Source organism: Canis aureus, chromosome 24 (genome assembly GCF_053574225.1).
Source record: "Canis aureus isolate CA01 chromosome 24, VMU_Caureus_v.1.0, whole genome shotgun sequence".
NCBI classification, from domain to species: domain Eukaryota; kingdom Metazoa; phylum Chordata; class Mammalia; order Carnivora; family Canidae; genus Canis; species Canis aureus.
The window spans coordinates 43,794,852-43,813,692 of NC_135634.1; the positions used below are offsets into that span (position 1 = coordinate 43,794,852).

Genomic DNA, 18,841 nt, shown 5'->3' on the forward strand with positions numbered 1-18,841 from the left:
GGTAGGACACTGGCTATGAGGTGCCAAGAAGGGTGGGGAGGGCAAAGTTGACCCCATCGAACCTGGGTGACCCATCCTGCAGCCCATGGCAGTCCAGGGGATTTGGGAAGCAGTAGCATCCCAGTGTGTGGCCTGGATGTCAGGCTTTGTCTCAGATCAGCCTGACAGCAAGGAGATGAGCTCCTCATACCGAGCTCCCCCTGTCCCTGGGCCCTGTATCCATTTCATCAAATGTGTCCTGTGTCCCCTAGCCACAGGACCTTTGCACAAGCTGTCAGTCTGCCTGGACTGTTCTTCCCCACACTGTTTTCCAAGTTAACTCCCACTCTTCCTTGACCCCAGCTTAAATATCACTTCCCTAAGAATGTCTCTCCTGACCCTTTGCCTGATCAGTTATTTCCCTGTCTTCCCTCATAGGAACATGTGATTCTGTATTGGTTAAGGCAGTTACCGCCAGCTACTCAGTCAAACCTGGGGTCTCATTGAGCAAGCACGACAGAGGTGCATTTCCCCTAACTGTGAAGTTCAAGATGGGGTGGGTAGCCCTCCTTGACCCTGTCACTACACCATTTGGAACACGTGGTGCCCAAGGTCATCAAAGCAGAGCAAAGAGAGTTGGAAGAGATATACCAGCTCTCAAAGTCTCTCTGTGGAGGCCCCCACAGCACACCAGTTCAAAGTCCTTGACCTGAATTAATAAACAGTAAAGGGGCTGGAAACAGTAGGGGGATCTGCAGAATATTTGCAGAGCACTGTCTCTGCACAGCTTTTCCCGAGAACCTTCCACTGCAGTTGTCATTTTACATCTGCCTGCAAGTTTCTTAGATGACACCTGTGTCTCTTGCTAGGCTGTGGACCCCATGAAGGCAGGCACTGGGGGAGGGGGGTCGGCTTATCATTGGTCTTCAGACTACCCGGACGTCGCAGCTGTTCACTCAATAAGAACAAACGAATGGATCAATCCAGCAGTCGAACAAACAGGCAATGGGCGCAGCAGAAGTTGAGTTCGAGTTGAGAGCAGCAGCTCATTTTGACAAAGAGCAAGAAGATCTGATAAGGAGAGGCCTGAGTGGATTATCCCAGCATCTTCCAGCTCCCTAAATCCGATTCTGTTAATCTGCTGGCGGGGCTGTGGCCCCTGGCTGCCTGGGGCGAGGAGCAGAGAAGCAAGGAGCTGTGGGAGACAGGGGAAGGCCGCCTAGCCTTCAGGAACACCCACTCCTTCCCCTCTGACCTACTACCACCAAGAATAATGCGGTGGAATGAGTAGTCTCTATAATTAGGCGCCGTGCAGAGGGGAAGCGGTTGCAAAAAAGGCAGTTGTTTCAGCTCAGTTAGCAGTCTGGCTAACTTAAAGGGGAGGCTCTGTGCTCCTGGACAGATGGCTTAGACACTAGTTGCTGATGATTGGCCAACCCAGAAGATGAAACTTGCTCAAGAAAATACAGCCTGCAAAATAAATAAATAAATAAATAAATAAATAAATAAATAAATAAATAAATAAATCAATCAATCAATAAATCCTGCAAACCCTCCAGAGAAGCAGTGGACTCTAGAACAATCTAAACTCGGCTCTGCCTCTTATTAGCTCTGTGGTTCTGGCCACATTACCCAGCTTCTCTGTAAAATTCTTTGTCATCAGTTCTATCACTTACCTTTTTTTGTTTTTGTTTTCTTCACCTTTTAACACCTCTGAAATAAGAGGGCAACTTGCAATTGGTGACAGGTTACAATATAGTTGATCGTGATTTTTTTTTTTTAATGTTACATGAAGTAGTGATGAGTCTTACAACCAAGGTGTGCTGGATTTGATGAACTATGGTATTTGCCTTCTATTGTGGGATCAGCGATCATGTAGGTAAAGCCTCTGGCACAGGATTTGAACAAAATAAAGACTCAGGAAAAAAATTGCTATTTTAAAGCTGTTACTTCAAGATGTTAAAAGAAAAAAGAAAAGGTCTTCAAAGTCTCCGTGAATTGTTTGACTCCTAGCCTCAGACTCTGTATGGGCCTTAGGAGGTGTCCTTGCAAGGCTTGGATAATGTGCTCTGACTTTGCAGGTGTGACCAGAATTAAAGGCTAGGAGACTGGGGGAGGGGAAGGGCAGAGGGGATTTAGCAAGAGGAAAAATGAAAGATGAAATATCTTTTAAAAATATCTTAAAATTGATCACCTCATTGGAACCTTACAAAAGCAACTGAAATGTAGGAGATGTTGGTTCCAAGCCTGGGAAAGGCAAATGATGAAGCCTAATGAGTGACTCAGCAAGGAGCAAGGAACATCCAGAACAAATAATCCTTAGCCTCGGAGAACCAGACCTGAAAGAATCAAGAAACCACCAACTTTGATTATTGCAAAGTTGTAAGTTGAAAACATACCACTTTTTCTTTTCTTCTTACCTTTTCTTTGGAAAGATAGAGACCGTTGCTTGAAAGATCCCTAATGATTTTTAAAGAAATGCAAGAACACTGTTAGATACCTGGCAGTAGGTCTGGAAAGAATGCCTGAATTTCCCTTTGGCTCAGAATCTAGCTGCCTCCCCCACCTATGGCCCCCTCCCACCACACACACTCAAGTGATTCACTCAATTTGGACCATATCAATTTTGTTAAAATTTTGTTAGTGTGTAAATATCTGAGTGTTTGTACTTGAGTTTAATACTTGAATGTTTAGATTGCTTTTTGAAATGCTTTTTGTGAAAGGATTTCATTACTTAATGGAGTGGGGTATAATTTACAGTAAAATCAAGGTTTGATCTGTATTGATCTGGAAAAGTTCTCAGGATGTCAAATGCTTATGGTTTTGCAGGTCCCAGTTATAAGAATCAGGGAAGGACATTAAAACATCAAGATAAATAAGCTTAGCAAGAAATTTGTGTAAGTACTGACTCAGGATGTTCATAAAGGGGGAGGGGGAGGCAACTATAAATGAGTTATTCTAGAGGTAGAATTGCCAATTGTTATGTTCCTTTTATGGCGAATAGAACTTATTTGAAAACTGCTCGGTCTTGTACATAATTCATCATCCGATTATATAAGTGTGGCCAATTCTGCTCAAGGAAAAGTATAAACTTGTATGACAGAGTTATATTCAGAAAATACAGATCATACAAAAATGCAGAAATCAGTTTTTGATCACACGATAGCTTGGCAAGTAACAACATGTTTATAAATAATGCCTATGATGTAATTTGTCCTTTAATTTAATCAAGATGCCTTTTCTTTAGAGATACTTTTTTGTCCTGACAGTCAGTGATGGAACTTACATTTGAAATGCTGAGGTGGAAATTGAGCCATTTCAATGTAATTTTAATTGAAAACATTCCATAGTATTAGGGTCAATTTGCTGGGTCATTTTGATGGGGGCACACAATGATTATCAGCGAACTCAATGGAACTTGAGGTTTTTAGCAGTATCTCATCTGCTAATAACCTGGCTTGTGTTCTGGGGTGGTTTGTGGTGAAATCACCATAAAACGGGTCTGGCTAACTGGACCCTTGGGACCAACGCAGGCTTCCAAACAGAAAATAGACACTTTTTTAATGAAGATGTTCCTCTGTTGATACTTTATATTTTTTTGAAAGTAATTTTTATCTCTTTTCATTTGAAACTTGTTTGCTGCTTCGTCAGTACCCATCCCTCCGCTGGTTCTGGAAATGAATTTGCATGATGTTGGGGGTGGCTGGGAGAGTGTGCAGGGAATTTGGAATTGGTAGAGCTGGGTGCGCTGGGATCTGCAGAAGCAACGCTGAGATTGTGATGATACACGTGGATCCTCAGGCTGGAAGAAACCAAGCTGCAGTTTGGTGAATTTGATCTGAGCCATCTCCAGCACATTTTATGTACCTTATGTACTGTTCCTCAGACACTGTGGCAGTACAAGTAACATCTTCTGCATGATCCTAAAATAGCTGGAGATATTGCAGCTCTTTCTTGGGGGTCCTGCTGTCAAGTGGAGGCCAAGTGCCAAGTCCATCAGCTGCATCCTAGCCGCACCAGTCGGGCATGCGCCGTGGAGTGCTGTCACCCAGACTACGCCTGGAAGAGCCTGTCTTCTGCACCACTCTAGGTCTCAACAATCCTTTCTGGAAGGAGTAGGACTAACCCACAGCGGCTGGCAGCTGCCCCAGGCTCTCTTCCACTGTAGCAGAATCTCAAGAAGGCTGAACTCCAGCCAAGGCTGCTGCTTGAGTGTCGGCCTGGATGGTCCTGATCCCTGGATCCTTCTTCTTCTTCTTCCAGAAGGTAAGTCACTGCTCACACTGGCAGAGGTCACTGGTCACCCTTCCATGGAAGGTCAGGGATGCTTCTACTGGGGCTTGTCCCATCTGGCACTCCCACCTCAGAAGACAGCAGGTTAATAGAAGGCTACATCTTCTTGCCTTCCTGACCAGCCCAGCGTGCACTGCCTGGGGTGGGTCAGTGGTTTCCTACGTAAGTATTACAGGCTGACTCCTGCTGTGCCTCTCTCTCATGTCACACATTGGTGCTTACTCTCACACATGCTCATTCACCTGTACGCATTTCACACTCACACACCCTCACTGCCAATGGGCAAACCACCCAAGGGAACCATGCACGGCACATTCCTCAGCTTAATAGATGCTCCTTGCATCTATCCCCTGCCAACTCCCCAAGGGTAATATCATTCACCAGGAATTAAGACCCAACTGTCCGCCCTAAAACCCAGGGCAGAGAGGATCTGGCTACTGGTGGGATTGCAGAGAACTATCATCTTTGTCATGACAGTTTGCAGGGTGTCAAAGAACCTTCTGAATTTGGGTCCACACCATTCTGGACAGACAGCACAGATGAGTCCCTACTACTGGGGTGCCCCACTGCTGCCAAGAGTGTATGCACGAGCTCCTCAACTGCTATCCATAACTCCTGCTGGAAGCCCCAGCTAACAACAAACCCTTGGTCAGGGCCACCTCCCCCAAATATATATTCAAAATACTTGAGGTTAACTTGACCAGGTTTCTGTAGTCAAATAGCCAACTTTTATAACATCAGGAATAATAGAAATTCTCTCTTTACTATAGGTATCCCAAAACTCACATTGCCATTACCACCTTGTCAACGGACCTCCTCAAAATGAGAGGAATGTTATTTGGATCCCAAAGTGAGCAAAAATTCCTCAGGAAACCATGGACTTGCTCTCTCTGCCCTCATCCAAAACTATCCTAACTCAGCCCACCCACGTCTGCCTGACGTAGAGGACTCCCAACCATGTATATGGTGCCACTATATTGCTAGGGAACTTTTGCTCTTACTCTTATTTTTCATAGACTCTGGTTCCATATGAAGCCAATTCATTTCCCAGGGCTCTATGGCTTAGAGAAATGAACTCAGTGGAAACAGGCATTGGTGGGCCTTAAAGGCTGACCACTGTGGCTTGAAACAACTCTAAGAGACAGACCAACTTAGCCCTGGCCACTTGAAGTGGGCACTTGACTATAAATGATTGACATTTTCAAACAACTAGCCTAGGTAACCACTCAATGAGAACCTTGTCATACCATCCCAAACAATAGGCGCCAGCTGACATGAGAAAGATCCTCTATTCTGAAAAAAAAAAAAAAATGTAGCTAAGCATTCTTAGAACCACCAGCATGATCAGACACTAGCAACAGATTGTTGCATTCAGCAGCCCCTGGACCAGTCTGCAGGGACTTCCAGGGTGCAGAGGATAAAGGAGGCTTGCTTTGCCATTGCAACCCCTCCAGCATGTTCCTTGGGGAAAAGCCAGAGCACAGGTACGTATTGCTGCCAGAACACCAACCCAGAGGGACCCAGATGTCAGGTCTTTTGGAAGAACATGCTTAAAAGTCAAGGTGAGGCCCAGAAAGACCCCAAAGCCTCCTTTATTGGTCTCAGATGCCAGAGGCCCCCGAAAAACTGGACTCTATAATGGTCTTGACCTCTTGAATAGCTGGTATTATGGATGGCCTCATCAAGACAATGAGCATGATCTCCCAGACCAGGGTCCTGCTTCCAGTCATCATAGCCCTGCTCATCAAGGTCGGGTTCCAATCCAAGGGGTCTCAGTTGTCACCCCAATTCTGGAGGCATAGTTCAAAGATGAATATGTGCCCAATCCATTTCTCTGTCCCTTGCTTTTGTTAAAAGACTAAGTGAGCCAGAGCCCACAGAGGTCCTACCATCATTGTGCGTAGGGCTGATTTTCAGCCACAATCCATTCTGCTCAGTATGTGCTTGCGTAGTTTTAGTGGTTAAATATTTTTAATATGACCACTGGCTACATGTCAGTCAAGCATGACCTAGTCTCTTACCCTGCCTCTGATGAGTTTTCTGGCTTTGCCAGTCTTTATGTGACTCAGAACACACTTTGCACACACAGTAAGTACAGATTCTCCAGCACTGTGAAATGCCTCCTCAGTCCCAGGCACTGTGCTAGGCCCAAGGACAGTGCAGAGAATATGCAAGGGCTCTGAGAATTCTCAGGGCTCCCTCGTTATCCACGGCCCTGGGGACCTCCCCCCAGATGTGCTCGCTTCACTAAGGGAATCAGATATCTGGCACATCAGAGAAAAACCTACCACAGACGTCTTGAGCCTTCAGGCTACAAGAGAGATAGTTCCAGAATGGTGGCATCATCTGGACTTCTCACCTCTCTCTGCCATGTGCCCCTGCTGAAATTGAGAAGGGCACTTTCTGATTTCTGTAAAGTTGCAGAGGTGGCGATTGCTGTCACACGCTGCCTTCAAACACCCCTGACTGTGCACATTCTACCCAGGGAAGTGGAGCTGTCCCCATCTGCCCCCATTCCTGCCCCCAACAAGAAGAGGAATGAGAGGGGTCAGGGTTGGCTGAAGGCTTACATTATTGTATTCTTTTTATTTTTTGGCCAGTCTTATGCCCTATATTTTCCTTCTTTGAAGGATCTCTGCCCCTCCCAGCTTCTAGAGCTTCCTCCTGGCATTTCTGACTTTCAGGCTCACCCTTGACCTTCATACTGGCCACACTGTCAGCTCCCGAGAACTGAGAGGCACCTACGATCTATCTGGCACCTGTCTGGACTGGGACCTCAGCTGCTTCAATATCATCTCTTTTTCCTTTAAAGGCATAACTGCGTGTGTCTACCCCTGGCTCAGCCCAAAAGCATGTCAAACCAATTTCTTTCTGTCCCCTTGCACAACCGCACTAGAACCCAAGGTATCCAGGGCCACATATCCTCCTCTCAATTTACTCATGTCTTGAGCTGTTGAAAGTGTGGTGGCCCACAGGGGTAAGTCACAAGGGGCTGACCAGAGCCTCAGGGCACAGGTGGTGTTGCTTTAGCAGGACAGTCAGGGGTGATGCACTGGCTGCCACCAAAGGGAGGTCCTCACTGGAGTTGTGACAGACAAAATTCACCTGATAATTAAGAAGATACTTTTAGTCTGGCTATTGTGGTAAAAATCATGCTAGTGAGGAACACCTCAAAGAAAAGGAAGAGGTCTGGGATTTTGTAGAGGCAAGTAAACAAGGAGGTCATCTTGGAGTCTCATGGGGGTCACAAGAAAGGATGGAGATAAGATATCTCTTGGAAACACTCAGGGCCATGTGGTCCTTTGTGGTTAGCTGGCTTTCCATTTCCAAAACACAAAAGTGGCGGGACGCAGGTGGGTGGAGGAGCATTTCTTAAGCACCATGGTTGAGGCTGCACAGGGGTTAGATCGAGTTCAGCATTGTCAGAACCACCTTTTGTTCAAGATGGATATCATTTGGGGCACTTGGATGGCTCAGTGGTTGAGTGACCTGCCTTAGGCTCAGGTCATGATCCCGGAGAACTAGGATCAAGTCCTGCATCATCTTCCTCCAATGTCTATGTCTCTGTCTCTCTCTGTGTGTCTCTCATGAATAAATAAATAAAATCTTTAAAAAAAAAAGATAGATATCACTTGTCACCGAATAACTCAGAGGTAGTCCTAAATCTCCCAAGTGGTATAACACAAGGCCTAACAAATAGTTCCTTCAGGATTTTTGCTGGTGCTGTTCCTGCAAAATTGGTGAGCCATCTCTTGAAGGGTGGGGCAAAGATTAGTGGTTTTAAGGTCTTAGAGATCAGACACCTTAAAAAGAGAGATGCCGAAAATAGACAATACTATAAAAGTTGTATTCATGTAAGGAGTCAAGAGTTGAATCTTGTGAATTAAGTCGTCCAGTGGATTCCAGAGGTCTGTAGAAGAAAATCTAGCCGTTATTACTTTCTGAGTTGCTTGAAGCTAAGTTGGCCCTGCTCTTCGTGATATTGTCCGTAACCATGTGTGAACCAAGCATTTTGTCAGACTCTTTTAGCGGCCCAGCAGCATCTTGTTCCAGAAGAATTCCAGCTCCTGCACAGTCTGCTGCTCTGCTGGGTCCCTTGAGATTTATGTCAAGTTATGGGGCTTCAGCTTGCAAAGCTTCTTCAGTTTCTGGGGGGAAGGCCAGCTGCAAGGCAATCTGGCATGCCTTAGTGACAATCGCTCGGTGACAATCCGCACGGATTGCAAGTGCTTTCAGAGAGGCATCAGAGAAAAACAAAACAACTATATGCAGATAACAAAATAAAATTGCTGTGGTTAACCCATTACTGACAATTTTCTGTTCTTTTAAATTTTTTTTTGAAGATTTTATTTATTTATTTGAGAGAGAGAAAGAGAGAGAGCACAAGCAGGGGGCTAAGAGCAGAAGGAGAGGGAGAAGCAGACTCCTCACTGAGCAGGGAGCCTGACACAGGGCTTGATCCCAGGACCCCGGGATCATGACCTGAGCTGAATGCAGACGCTTTAACCAGCCGGGCAACCCAGGTGCCCCACTGACAATTTTCTCAAGTGTAAGAGCTCTTGGGAGTTCGTAACAGGAACAGTACAACTGACAAGGGCATTTGATCATTTATGTGGCATACAAAACCAAATAATAAACTTGATCCAGAAAACCCTGTAGACAAAATATCTATTAACACAATGACTCCTTTTTCAAAGGGGAGCAGCTATTATATTTAATTTATAAAAATGGAGGGACATAATCTTCACAGACGAAAAAAATCTTCAGATATAACATTGAATAATCCTGACATAGTATCCCATGAATTTACTGAACAGAGAGATAGAATACACTAGGAATACCTAAAGAATATCAAGTAAAGAGATTCTGGAAATCTGGAGTAAGTTCTAAACATTTGCGTATGAATGTAACTCCACACTTAAGTGATATGAGTTCTAGTGGAAAACTGCCACCCTAGAAGATGCTAGATGCAAATTAAGGAAGTTGTGAGTTACCGTTTGGAGAAATGGTATGTTCTGACTGACAACATCTACTGTGGTTGGCTACTATCACTACAACAGCACCAAAAAAACATCAGGGCCAGTGAGGGCATTCGTAAAGCTCTAGAAATTTCCCACACAACACACAGTTCTGGAAATCTGGATGTAACTACATAACACCGATTTAACCTGGGGGCAGGCTAAGCAGCGTCTCTTCCTATGCAACTCATGAATGGCAACCATTAGATAAACCCAATTATTTCCTAGCATCTCTCTTCTTATAAAATGAAAGAACAGATCATTTCTGGCTTTTCCTTTGGGAAATCTCAAGGACAGTTTTAGGGGACGCCTGGGTTGCTCGGTGGTTGAGCGTCTGTCTTCAGCTCAGGGCGTGATCCCAGGGTCCTGGGATCGAGTCCCACATTGGGCTCCCTGAGGGGAGCCTGCTTCTCCCTCTGCCTGTGTCTTTGCCTCTCTCTCTGTGTCTTTCATAAATAAATAAATAAATAAATAATATATATATATATATATTTTTTTTAAAAAGACAGTTTTAGGTGCAAAAGGTATCACTAAGGATCAATTTGGGGAAGGCAAAACATTAAAAGTTGTCAGGAGACTTAAATATCTGAATAAGGCAGGATCCTGAATTCCTGAGAAATAATACTTGGCTATGTACTCAAAGTGACAATAAAGGATTAAAAAGAAATAAACATAAAGGGTAACACGATTGTAATTATCGTAGCTCTTTTCTTAAGTGAAAAAATGTTCTCTTAAATAATCAGGTGACATAAGCAAGTCAGCGTAAACCATAGACAGTTATTCTGGTAAAGCGCACAATCTTTGTTATCTAGGCAAACTACCCAGAAGGTAAAGAATAATCTAACAACCTCCTATTCATTTCCTATTGCTGCTCTAACACATTACTGCAAATTAAAGGGCTTAAAACAACATAAATTTATTATCTTATAGTTCTAGAGGTCAGAAGTCCACAATCAGTCTCAAAGTTAAGATGTCAGCAAAGCTACTTCCTTTTGGAGTCTTTAGGAGACGGTCTGTTTCCTCGCCTTTTCCACCCTGGAGAGGCCCTTTTCACTCCTGGCTCCTGGGCCCTTCCTCCATCTTCAAAGTCATCGGTGCTTTATCTTCCAATCTCCTTTTGCTTCCTTTGTTATATGGCCTTTTTCTCATTCTGACTCTCCTGCCTCCCTCGTATAAGGACCCTTATAATTACCCTGAGCCCACCAGGTGATCCAGGATAATCTCCCCCATCTCAAGGTCCTTAACTTAATCTGCAAAATTCCTTTTGCCATGTAAAGTAGCGTATTCACAGTTCCCGGGATTGGGCTGTGGCCATTGTTAGGGGGCCATTGTTCGAGCTACCACAAACCTCTTAGGAATGGCAGACCAATAATTTTCTCATTTGAACAGAGAGGAAACCAAATTCTAGTTTGCCCGGCCATGTATTTATGCTAACGCTCTTTTTGAAAAACTTCCAAATAAATCCATTAAACCTTAGCCGGCTTTAATCATGACAAAATTCTCTTTTCTAGAACCTTCTATAACTTTCTGTATCCATTCTGGTTATGTCTTAGGCTTTCTTCTTCCTCATTCTGGAACAACCAGCCATTTTACTTTAGGACAAAACCACTCTTTTTCCTTAACAAAGAACATACTGTTTCACTCAGCCATCCTTTCCCTGGACCTCTCTCTTCTTCTTTATCACAAAGAGGGAGGCCTCCTTCTGTGCTCCCATAAAGCCTCTTCCCAATGTAAGGACCCCCTGTGATACCTTCTCCTTCCTGCACCTTTAGCTTCTTCTTTAGCAGATCCTTCTCACCAGCTTTTAAACACGGTCATCTCTGCTCCCCTCAGGCCCTTTCTTGACCTGGCCTTCCTCTCCACCTTCCTGCCTTCAAAGTGCTACTTATGCTTATTACTTCCATTCCTTAACCTCCCATTCACACCCTAAACCCACTGCCATCTGCAGGCCTCTTCACCCATCTCTCCACTCGCACAGCTCTCTCCAAGGTCACCACCAGGGCCTCCTGTTGCCACATCCAACCAGTATCTTCCAGTCCTATATTATCTGATCCTACTGTAGCACTGGGCTGTCTGTCACCTAGCTTCTTTCTTGAAATGTGCTTGTGGATTTCTTCCTGTCCTCTGAGTGCTCCTAGATGGTGTCCCTCTAAGCAACTAGCCCTACTGCCTAGCCAGGTGCTCATGTCAAAAGCCTGCTTTTTATTCTGTGATCTCCCCATCTATATCCATCAAGTCACCAAGTACCACCTTCTAAGAACTTTTTTTCCTAACTGATTCGTTCTTCTCCAGGGCCGCTACCACCATCCTAGCTAAGGTCCCATTTTCCCTTGCCAGGATGGGAACAGCCTCCTATAATTCCACTACCTCCACCCTGGCCTTCTTCCCATCCACAACACACAGAGGGTCAGAGTGCTGTTTCTGAATCTAAAATACACATCTGAGCTCATCATTCCATGGCTTAGAGTCTCAATGCCCACTCCTCCCAACTTACCCCCACCGCCTTCCTGTTGAAACCCAGCCTACTGAGCATGGATGGTATCACTCTTTTGCTTTTCTTTCCAACCTTATCTGGTGTCAGCTCCCCTCCTCAAATCCTGTCATTTGCAACAACATGGGTGGACCTTAAGGGCGCTCTGCTAAGTTAAATAGAGAAAGGCAAATACTGTATGTTCTCACTTACAGACAGAATCTAAAAAAGACGAATCCATAGGAATAGAGAGTAGAATGATGGTTGCCAAGGGCTTTGGATGGGGGAAATGGGCAGATATTGGTCAAAGGATACAAACTCCCAGGTTTAAGACAAATAAGATCTGGGGATCTAATGTGCAGCATGGTGACTGTAATTAACAATATTGTATTATATACTTGCAAGTTTTTTTTAAAGTTTTTATTTATTATTTATGATAGTCACAGAGAGAGAGAGGCAGAGACACAGGCAGAGGGAGAAGCAGGCTCCATGCACCAGGAGCCCAATGTGGGATTCGATCCCGGGTCTCCAGGATCGCGCCCTGGGCCAAAGGCAGGCGCCAAACCGCTGCACCACCCAGGGATCCCTATACTTGCAAGTCTTTAAGAGCCTAGGTCTTAAATGTTATCACCACATACACACACACACACACACACAAATCATTAGGTGAGGTAAAAGATGTATTAATTAACTGTACTGTGGTAATCATTTTGCAATATGCACATGAATCTAATCATCACATTGTACACCTTAAACCTACATGTGTTATATGTCAATAATTTCTCAATAAAGTTGAGGAAAAAATAGCAATAAGAAGATGTCTCTTCTAAAACTCTAAGCTTTATATCCTGAGCTATTCCTATGTACTTCCTCAAATTCACCATGCTCTCCTGCTCTCTTGGTATTTGCATGGCTTTCCTGAACATTTATCCCCATCTTCAACTGCCTAAATCTTATTCATGCTCCATGTCTCAGCCTTCTGTAATTACCTGTTTATTTGTGTGTCTCTCCTGGACTACAAGCTCATTGAGAGCAGGGACCATGTATTGTTCAACATCTCATTGCTTATGCTCAGGAATTATGTGCTTTCAAAAAGTATTTGTGAAATAAATAAGGTTTCGATGACATTTAAAGCAGGTTTAGTGGGTATGAGGGTGTGGAGAGGGTGGGTAGATGGGAGGAGCAGCAGTTATGCAGGAGAGTTACAGAGTTCAAGCTTCAGAGGTAGAATCCAGCCACTGCAGAGACCAGGGTAGGGCCAACCAAGTGGTTGTTGAAGTGGAAGAGAAGTGAAGGTCACCAGGGAGGACAATATAAGAGAACAAGGATCCAGCATAGTGGATGAGTGGCCCTTACATTGCCCAGAAGTTAGGCACTGGGTGGGTTGGGGAGGAAGCTGTGAGTTAGACTTCAGAGTCCTTTCACAGATGGTGTGATGAAGGTAGGGAGGTGACTTCATCTGATGGCCCAACTTCAACGGAGGAGAGGAAAGGAAATGAAAGCGACAAGACATCTACCCAGGACCATCACTGATTGGTTTTCCTGGAACATGAGAACCCATCTATGATCCTGAGATCTGTGGATGCTACAGAAGAAGTATGGTGGGGGCGGAGGGCTTTGTGACGGGGGTTTCAAGATGAAGGGGTAGAGGGATTTCCCAGAAAGAGGTTGTATCTACAAAGAAATATATTAATAGAAAGGGCTTTCCAGAAGGCCCTGTGGAAGGACTGAGAAGGTGTCTCCTGGCATAAATTCAAGCAGTCAAGTGACATGACTCCATCCCCTTGGGCTTCAGAATTTGTTACAAACCCTGGCTCCAGAAATTTCTCCTGTCTTGCTGCTGCAGTGGCTTTATCCCAGTTAAGAGATTAATCTGGAATCCTGATCTGACCCTTAAAACAAAGGAATCAAACCCCTACATATGGGATTATCCACCCCCATGCATTCTTGTATTCTGTGGGAAATTGGGTCCTGAGTTGTTTTTGTAGAATGTGAACACGCTAAAAGTCTCCCTCTCCTTCTGGGACCACAGTTTAAAAAAAACTCTTGGCTTAACACACACACACACACACACACACACACACACACACACACACATCACTGTGGGGTAAAGTCCTTACTGAACAAAGTTTCAAAATTAGATAAAACTTGCAGTTCATACACTTGAGACTGCCGGGCACCTCCCTTCCACCGTGACCAGAGAAAAGCAAAGAGACAGCTCCAAGAACCAGCCACTCCCCAAATCCAGGGCTTGCTCTGGACCTTTTGTCGGCTTATTTCTCTCTGAGCAGAGACAGCCCTTAGACAGCTATGGTTTTTCTAATGGCTTCTAAAAATGCTTGGCCTAAGTTGTCCTAGGTTGGGGGTGGGGGGCTTTACTTTTAACATGCTACCATTTTTCTTTTTCTTTCTTTTTTTTTTTTTTAAAGATTTTATTTATTCATTCATGAGAGACAGAGAGAGAGAGAGAGAGAGAGAGAGGCAGAGACACAGGCAGAGGGAGAAGCAGGCTCCCAACGCGGGACTTGATCCCGAGTCTCCAGGATCACATCCCGGACCGAAGGTGTCACTAAACCGCTGAGCCACCCGGGCTGCCTTCTTTTTTTTTTTTTTTTTTTTCCATTTTTCATATATATTCACTAAGAAGATTCGTCTGGTTTTCTTTGTGTGCCCGAGTGTTGCCTTTACTGAAGTTTTGGTTATAAGGCTATTAACCAGAGTAAGATTAATCAGCATCCTCCTCCTCCCACCCCCAACTTGCTTGAAATGTGGGATCACTGCCCCCACCCTAGGCCAAGGGCATCAGTATCTGCATTTCAACAAGATCTCCCAGGGAATGCACGGGGGGTCCTTCCAGTTTGAGAAGCTGCTCCAGGCCTTGCATTTACTGAAAACTGTTCCTCACAGAATCTCAGGGCACGCAACCTGGTTCTCCCACCAGCAGCCCCTCTTTCCAGCTCCCTCCCCTTCCTGTGCTGATTCCTTCTGCCCTTCATTCAATTGATTCCACCACTTGTACAGTCTGTCCTCCACCATTGCTTCCACCACCACCACCCCGATTTGCTCACTCCCTTCTTATCTGGCTTGGATTCAACAGCTGGTCATTATCATTATTACTTTCTTGCGTATACATACCTCTCCTTCCTTTCCCTTTCTCTTTCCACAGAGTTATCTCACAAAAATAACCCTGGTGGAAGCCTACTCCCCACCTTCACTACTTCCCACTCCTCCCCAGCAAAATGTGGCCAGTGAAAACACAGGAGAGCCCCGCTGATGGATCTTTCTTTCCACCTTCTTCTCTTCCTTCAAGTTTTTAACACCTCCTCCCTCTCCACACCCCAAGCTGATGACCTTGCTTCTTGTTTCCCTGATAAAAAAGAAGCTCTCAGAGGGACAAGTCCAGGGACTCCTGGGTGATTCAGTGGCTGAGCGTCTGCCTTTGGCTCAGGGCAGGATCTCAGGGTCCCGGGATCGAGTCCTACATCAGGCTCCCCGCAGGGAGCCTGCTTCTCCCTCTGCCATGTCTCTGCTTCGCTCTGTGTCTCTCATGAATAAATAAATAAAATCTTAAAAAAAAAAAAAAAAAAAGAAGGACAAGTCCACACATTCAGGCACCTCGTCCATCCGGTTCCTGCTTCTATGCCCACACTGTGCCCGCCCTCTGTTGCTGTCAGTGAGCACCTGCCTTGCTCACTGGTATCCAAGGTATACTTGCTGGTATACTTGCTCAGAGGTATCCAAGGCCAGACCTTCTCTACTTGCTCGCTCAAGGACAGCTCTCCAAAAAATGCCGCCCCACCCCCCTCCACATACCTGCATTATTGAATTTTTCCTCACCACTAAATCTTTCCCATCAGCACACAGACAGACTTCTATTCTAGAAACAAAACAAAATGAAACAAAACAAAACAAAAATCTTTGCTTTGACCCTCCGTTCCCCTCCAACTATCACCCTAATTCTCTACTCCCCTTTAGAGTGAAACTTCATGAAAATGTTGTCATGGTCACTTTCTAGAGCCCCAATTCTTTCTGGGTCTCATTCTTTCTAGAGACCACTCCAATCAGGCTTTTCCACTGGCCTCTGCTTCAATGGCGCTTACCAAGGCCACTAGCTACCTCTGTGGTGCTGATACCAATGTCTAATCACCAACACCAACCTTATTTGAACTATTAGCTGCGTTTGGTGGCATGAATCCCTCCTCCATCCCTAGTCTACCAGCACATGATGCTTTCCTAAGTCTCCCTGCCACCCTGGATCATTTCTTCAGCATCCTTTGCTGGTTCTTTGTTATCTCCATGACTGACTTCTCATTATCATGGGGTCTCAGGCTCATACCTGGCCTTGCATCTCATTAACACTCACTCCCTTATGATCTCATTGAGTCCTGAGATTTTACCTATTCTGAAGACTCCCAAAATTCTATCTCCAGTTTGGACCTCTCCCCTAAACCCCAAGACTTCTGTATCTGGCTTCCTACTTGGGTTCAAACTTAATATGCCCCCAGATGTATTACTGGGTTCCTCCCTTCCTGTCTACTTCTGTTTAAATCATCTTCATTTTACCAACTGTATCTTCCAGTTGCCTGAGAAAACAAAAACCAAAAACTTAAGAAACCAGCAGAAGCCTGTCAGCTCTACCTTTTAAATGTGTCTAGAACCTGACCATTTCTTTACTCTTCCACTGCTACCACCCAGGACTGAGCCTGTCTTCTCTTGACTGGATTATTATTATTATTATTTTTAGATTTTATTCATTTATTCATGAGAGACAGAGAGAGAGAGGCAGAGACATAGAGAGAGAAGCAGGCTCCCTGCAGGGAGCCCAATGCAGGACTTGATCCCAGGACCCCGGGATCACGCCCTGAGCTGAAGGGAGATGCTCAACCACTGACCTACCCAGGTATCCTTCTTGACTGGACTATTTCAAAAGCCTTCTAAGGAGTCTCTTGGCTGAAACCATCAGGTCCTTCGGGCTGGGCATTACAGCCTTTGAAAGTTTAGCCCAAGCCCTTTCTCTGCTCAAAACCCTCCAAATAGCTTCCCATCTCATGCAGAGTGAGAAACAAAGTCCTCAGTTTGTTCCATTTGGCCTCTTTCTCCCCTCCCCTCCTTCCGTGCAAGTGCCTTGTTGGGCTCTCTGGTGTCCCATCTCAGTGCCTTCCTCCTTGCTGTTCCCTCTGCCTTTCCATACACAGAGCTCTTTCTTCTTGTAGCTGCTCCCTGCAGGAGCGCAGTAAGTAACAGTATCTTCCCTTCTCTCCCCTCCTTGGCCTGTGTTGTGTGTCTCCACAGCCCTGGAAACCATCCGATGCCACTTGCATACAGTGGTTTATTTGTTGATTGGTTTGTTGCAGGAGCAGGGCCTGTTTTGTTCACTTCCCCACCACCTAGGACACACGGGCTGGCACACAGTGGATGCTCAAAAACGATCCATTCAATCACAAGTTAAGAACAAAGCCACAAAATGAAACAAAAAACGTACATGCCTGGCATTTCTAAGTAGAAGACTCTGCTGTCAGAGCTTTGCAATGCATTAGCTCTTTCATTCTCATAAGCCTATGGTAGTGTGTGTGTGTGTGTGTGTGTGTGTGCGTGTGTGTGTGTGTGTGTGTAAAGGAACCCAGGCATTGGGACAGGAAATAATCCACAGAGTGGGGCTGGAGTTTAAATCCTATTCATCTGGATCATTCCATCACTTTCTGCGCGCGCTCTCAGAGGATGCTAAATGAATTGATCTGTCCCTCCCCAGCATGAAAGAATCCATCTACACAAAATCGGCCCTTGCTTTTTTAGGAAAAAAAAAAAAAGCTTTGCTAACAGCTGAGGAAGCGGCGGCAGAAGGCGGACCCCGGGTTCCTCCCGGAAGCGCGCGGAGCACCAGCACGTGAGCGGCAGGTGGTAGCACCGCGGGCCTCCCTCCGCCGCGGCTTTCCTGGCGCGGCCCCTCCGGCTCCGGCCGCGGGCGGGGACCCCGCTGTCCCGAGTCCGCCCGGCCGCTGGGGGGCGCCCGAGGCGGAAGGGGGCGTTGCGGCACCGCCCGACGTCGCGCCTCCGGCGGCTGCGCAGTGCGTACGTCAAAGCCGGGCTCGGGCCGGGAGCGCGGAGCGGGGAGCGGGGAGCGGGGAGCGGCGCGGCCTGGGAGCCACCGAGCCTGCGGGAGCCGGCGAAGGCGAAGGCGAAGGCGGCGCGGGGCCCCGCAGCAGCAGCCGCAGCCGCAGCCGCAGCCCGAGCGAGCGAGCGAGCGCAGCAGTGCGGCGGCCGCCGCGGGAGCCCCTGGGCCGCCGTCCGCCCGCGCAGCCGCCGCCGCCGCCGCCGCGGGAGCCCGTCGCCGGGAGCAGGAGCGGGCGGAAGACAACGGAGGGGCCGAGCGCCCGAGCCGCGCCGCGGGGACCGAGCGAGCAGCCCGAGGCGGCGGCGGCCGAGGACGGGGACGGCGACGACGCGGAGGCGGAGAGGGAGCCGCCCGGCCCAGCCCCGTGAGTGACCCCCCGGCCCGGCCCTGCCCTGCCCGGCCCGGCCCTGCCCTGCCCGCGGCGCCGGCCCGTCACCGGGCCCGGGGCTGCCTCCATTTTCTCGGGCGGCGGCGGAGGCGGCGGCCCGCCCTCTTTCCCTCCCTCCCTCCCTCCCTCCCTCCTCGCTCGCCCTCGCCGGCGCGGCGCGCAGCGGCCTGCGGCCCGGGGCTCCCCGGCCTCCCCTCGGCGGGGGGCTGGCGGGGCTGGCGGGCGGGGGCGGCGGCGGCGCAGGCGGGTGGGCGGGGAGGCGCGGGCCGGGCCAGCTGTCACTCCCGCTGCGGCCCCGGCCCAGTCCCCGGCCCAGTCCCCGGCCGCGGCCCCTCGCCCCTGAGCCCCGCTCCGCTTCCTGTGTGACACGGGGACGCGGGCAGCATCTTTTGTGATCCTCCTTTCGGGGCGGGGGCGGGGGCGGGGGCGCCTCCCTGACTTCTGGCTGGGAGTCGTGCGGCCGGAGCCTTCCCGGCTTCAGTTGAGCCAAAAGCCGAGCGCGGCGGGCGGGCGCCGCAGCAGGTCCGCGCCGGAGGGATTCAAAGGTAACCCCCCCCCCGTCCCCGCCCCGAGCAGCTTAG

The 18,841-nt window shown here is 47.5% G+C and overlaps 1 protein-coding gene across 1 annotated transcript in view; it reads left to right on the forward strand.

Moving 5' to 3' along the window:
• Window positions 1–18,080: 18,080 nt before the first annotated feature.
• Window positions 18,081–18,841, forward strand: part of CAB39 (calcium binding protein 39) — an 83,872-nt gene continuing 83,111 nt past the window's right edge. Inside the window, exon 1 of the mRNA XM_077869179.1 lies at window positions 18,081–18,236. The gene's annotated coding sequence lies outside the window, so the exon portion shown is untranslated. The remainder of the gene's footprint in view (window positions 18,237–18,841) is intronic.